Here is a 5,653-nt window from a genome sequence, read left to right as displayed (position 1 = left end):
CAACTTTAAAGTTCCAACCCTAAAGCAACCTACACGTTAACACCCTGACGAATCATCAAAGCAACTCTGACGTTCAATTCAGACGCATCCCTAAAGCAACCCCGACGTTCTGACCCTAACGTTTCCCTAAAGCAACTCCGTTGTTTAAACCCTGACGCATCCCTAAAGCAACCTCGACGTTCCAACCCTGACGCAAAATCAAAGCAACCCCAACGTTTAAACCCAGACTCATTCCTAAAGCAGACCCGACGTTCCAACCCTAACGCATTTTAAAGCAAAATAGACGTTTCAAACCTGACGCATCTCTAAAGCAACCCTGACGCATCCTCAAAGCCACACCGACTCTCCCCCCCTGACGCATCCCTAAAGCAATACCCGACGTTCCTACCCTGACGCATCCCTAAACCAACCCCGACGTTCTAACCCTTACGAATCCCTAAAGAAACTACGACGTTAAAGCCAAGACTCATCCCTAAAGCAACCTCGACTTTCCAACCCTGACGCATCCCTAAAGCAATCCCGCCGTTCAAACCACGACGCATCCCCAAAGTCTTCCAGACGTTCCAACACTGACGAATCCCCAAAGCAGCCCTTACGATCAAACCCTGACGTATCCCCAAAGCAACCCTGATCTTCTAACCCTGACTCATCCCAAAAGCAACCCTGACGTTTCAACACTGACGCATCCTTAAAGCAATCCTAAAGTTCAAACCCAGACGCATCCCTAAAGCACCTTCGACGTTCCAACACTAACGCATCCCTAAATTAACTCCGACGTTCCAACCCTGACGCATCCTTAAGGATACTTTGACGTTTCAACACTAAAGCAACCCCGACGTTTTAACCCTGACGCATCATCAAATCAACACCGACATTCAAACCCGGACGCCTTCCTAAAGCAACCCCGACGTTCAACTTTTACGCATACCTAAAGAAACCCAAGCGTTATAATCCTGACGAATACTTATAGGAACCCTGTCGTTCCCATCCTGGCGCACCCCTAAAGCGACTCTGACGTTCCAATCCTGACGCATTCCGAAAGCAACCCCGACGTTTAAACCCTGACGCATCCCTAAAGCAAATTCGACCTTCATACCTTGACGCATCCCCAAAACAACACTGACGTTCCAACCCTGACGCATTCCTAAAGCAACCTTGAAGTACTAACCCTGACGCATCCCCAAAGCAACCCTGACGCTCAAACCCTGACGCCTCTTTTAAAGCAATCCTGACATTCCAACCCTGACGAATCCCTAATTAAACCCTGATGTTTCAACTCTGACGCATTTCTAAAGCAACTGCAGTGTTCCAACCCTAAAGCAACCCCGACGTTCTAACCCTGATGCATCCCTAAAGAACGCTGACGTTCAAACACTGACGAATCCCCAAAGTAACCCCGACTTTCCTACCCTGACGCATCCTCAATGCAAACCTGACGTTCCAACTCTGACGCATCCCCAAATCAGTCCCGACGTTCTAACCCTGACGTGTCTGTAAGGCAGCCTTGACGTTCCAACCCTAACGCATCTCTAAAGCAACCCCGATGTTTAAACTCTGACGCATTCCTAAATAATCCCTGATGTTACAAGCCTGACGCATCTCTAAAGCAAGCCTGAATTTCCAACCCTGACGCATCCCTAAAGCAATACTGAAGTTCCAGCCCTTACGAATCCTCAAATCCACACCGGCGCTCAAACCCTAACGCATACCTAAAGCAACTTCGATGTTTTAATCATGACGTATCCCTAAAGGAACCTGGGCGCACAAACTCTGACGAATCCCTAAAGCCACCCTGACGTTCCAACCCAGACGCATTCCTGAAGAAACCCCTACGTTCCCACCCTGACGAATCCATGAAGCAACCGCAACGTTTTTACTCTGACGAATCCATATAGCAACCTCGACGTTCCTACCCTGACGCATCCCCAAAGCAACCCCGACGTTCCAACCCTGTCGCATCCCTAAAGCAAACCTGTCGTTTCAATCCTGACGAATCCCTAAAGCAACCCTGACGTTCAAACCCTCACGCATATTCAAAGCAACTACGACGTTCAAACCGTAACGCATCCCCAAAGACACCCCGACGTTTTAATCCTGACGATTCCCCAAAGCTAACCCGACGCTTAAAGTCTTACGCATCTCTAAAGCAACTTCGACGTTCCAAACCTGACGCAACCCTTAAGCAACCCTGACGTTACAACCCTGACACATCCCCAAAGTATCCCTGACGTTCCGACCCTAACGCATCCCTAAAGCAACCCAAACGTTCAGACCTTGTCGAATCCCTAAAGCAACCCTGACGTTCCAACCCTGACGCATTCCTAAAGCAACCCCTACGTTTCCACTCTGACGCATCCATAAAGCATCCACGACGTTTCAATTCTGACGCATCCCTAAAGCAACCCCGACGCTTAAACCCTTACGCAACCCTAAAGCAACCACGACGTTCTTACCCTAACGAATCCCCAAAAAAACGCCGAAGTTCCCACCCTAACGCATCCCTATAGCAACTTCGACGTTCCAAACCTGACGCATCCCTTAAGCAATCCCGACGTTCAAACCAAGAAGCATTCCCAAAGCAAATCCGACGTTTCAACACTAACGAATCCCTAGTGCAACTTTGACGTTCCAACCCTGACGCATCTCTAAAGCTACTTTCAAGTTCCAACCATAAAGCAACCTATACGTTCCAACCCTGACGCATCATCAAAGCAACTCTGACGTTCAATCCAGACGCATCGCTAAAGCTACCCCGACGTTCTAACCATAACGCATCCCTAAAGCAACTCCGACGTTTAAACCCAGAAGCATCTCTAAAGCAACCCCGACGTTCTAACCATGACGCATCTTCAAAGCAACCCCGACATTTCCACACTGACGCATCCCTAAAGCAACTCCGACGTTCTAAAACTGACGCATCTCTAAAGCAACCCCGACGTTCTGACCCTAACGCATCCCTAAAGCAACTCCGTTGTTTAAACCCTGACGCATCCCTATAGCAACCCCGACGTTCTAACACTGACGCATCTTCAAAGCAACCCCGACGTTTAAACCCTGACGCATCCCCAAAGCAAATTCGACGTTCCAACCTGGACGCATCCCCAAAACAACACTGACGTTCCAACCCTGACGCATTCCTAAAGCAACCTTGAAGTACCAACCCTGACGCATCCCTAAAGCAACCCTGACGTTCAAACCCTGACGCATCCCCAAATCAATCCCGACGTTCTAACCCTGACGTGTCTGTAAAGCAGCCCTGACGTTTAAACCCTAACGCATCTCTAAAGCAACCCCGACGTTTAAACTCCGACGCATTCCTAAATAAACCCTGACGTTACAAGCCTGACGCATCTCTAAAGCCAGCCTGACTTTCCAACCCTGACGCATCCCTAAAGCAACACTGAAGTTCCAACCCTTACGCATCCTCAAATCCACACCGGCGCTCAAACCCTAACGCATACCTAAAGCAACTTCGACGCTTTAATCATGACGTATCCCTAAAGGAACCTGGGCGTAAAAACTCTGACAAATCCCTAAAGCAACCCTGACGTTCCAACCCTGACGCATTCCTAAAGAAACCCCTACGTTCCCACCCTGACGCATCTATAAAGCAACCGCAACGTTCCAACTCTGACGAATCCATATAGCAACCTCGACGTTCCTACCCTGACGCATCCCTAAAGCAACCCCGACGTTCCAACCCTGTCGCATCCCTAAAGCAAACCTGACGTTTCAACCCTGACGCTTCTTTAAAGCAACATCGACGTTCCAACCCTCACGCATATCCAAAGCAACTACGACGTTCAAACCGTAACGCATCCCCAAAGACACCCCGACGTTCTAACACCTGACGCATCTTTAAAGCAACCCCGACGTTTTAACCCTGACGTATCCCTAAAGAAACCACGACGTTTTAAACCTGACGCATCCCTAAAGTAACGTTGACGTTTCCACCCTAACGCATCCCTCAAGCAACCCTGACGATCCAAGCCTGACGCATCCCCAAAGCAACACCGACGTTCCAACACTAACGCAACTCTAAAGCAACCTACACGTTCCAACCCTGACGCATCATCAAAGCAACTCTGATGTTCAATCCAGACGCATCTCTAAAGCAACCCTGACGGTCTAACCCTAACGCATCCCTCAAGCAACTCCGGCGATTAAACCCTGACGCATCCCTAAAGCAACTCCTACGTTTACACCCTGACGCATCCCTAAAGCAACCCCGACGTTTCAAACCTGACGCATCTTCAAAGCTACCCCGACGTTTCCACCCTGACGCATCTCTAAATAAACCTCTAAGTTACCATCCTGACGCATCCCCAAAGCAACTTCGACGTTTTAACACTAACGCATCCCCAAAGCTACTTCGATTTTCCAATCCTGACGCATCCCTAAAGCTACTTTAAAGGTTCAACCGTAAAGCAACTTTGACGTTCTAATCCTGACGCAAAATCAAAGCAACCCTAACGTTCAAACCCAGACGCATTCCTAAAGCAACCCCGACGTTCCAACCCTAACGCATCCCTAAAGCAACATCGACGTTCAAACCCTGACGCAAGCCTAAAGCAACCCTGACGTTCCCAACCTGACGCATCTCCAAAGCCACCCCGACGTTCCCACCCTGACGTATCCCTAAAGCAATCCTGACGTTTAAACTAAGACGCACATCCAAAGCAACTCTGACGGTCTAAACCTGACGCAACTCTTATGCAACCCTGACGTTTCAAACCTGACGCATCCTCAAAGCAACACCGACGCTCCAACCCTGACGCATCCCCAAAGCAATACCCGACGTTCCTACCCTAAAGCATCCCTAAAGCATCCCTGACGTTCTAACCCTTACGAATTCTAAAGCAACTACGACGTTAAAGCCAAGACGCATCACTAAAGCAACCCCGACTTTCCAACGATAACGCATCCCTAAAGCCATCCCGACGTTCAAACCAAGACGCATCCCAAAAGTCTCCCAGACGTTTCAACCCTGACGCATCCCCAAAGCAGCCCTGACTTTCTAACCTTGACGCATCTCTAAAGCAACCCTGACGTTCCAACCCTGACGCCTCCTCAAAGCAACACTAAAGCTAAAACCCTGACGAATCACTAAAGCACCTTCGACGTTCCCACCCTGACGAATCACTAAAGAAAACATGACGTTCCTACCCTGATGAATCCCTAAAGTAACCCCGACGTTTCCACCCTGACGCATCATCAAATCAAACCCGACGTTCAAACCCGGACGTCATCCTAAAGCAACCCCGACGTTCAAACTTTGACGCATCTCTAAAGAAACCCAGACGTTCCAATCCTGACGCATAATTATAGCAACCCTGTCGTTCCCATCCTGGCGCACCCCTAAAGCAACTCTGACGTTCCGATCCTGAAGCATCCTTAAAGCAACCCCGACGTTTACACCCTGACGCATCTTTAAAGCAAATTCGACGTTCCAACCCTGACGCATCTCCGAAGCCACCCTGCTGTTCCAACCCTGACGACTCCCTAAAGCAACCCAAACGTTCCAAGCCTGATGCATCACCAAAGTTAACCCGACTTTTTAACCCTGACTCTTTCCTAGAGCAAACCTGACGTTCCAACACTGACGCATCCCTAAAGCAACCCCGACGTTCCAATCCTGACGCATCCCTAAAGC

This window comes from Polistes canadensis, unplaced genomic scaffold (genome assembly GCF_001313835.1).
Source record: "Polistes canadensis isolate GaletaPanama2010 unplaced genomic scaffold, ASM131383v1 scaffold_524, whole genome shotgun sequence".
NCBI classification, from domain to species: domain Eukaryota; kingdom Metazoa; phylum Arthropoda; class Insecta; order Hymenoptera; family Vespidae; genus Polistes; species Polistes canadensis.
Note: the sequence above shows the minus strand (reverse complement) of the source record.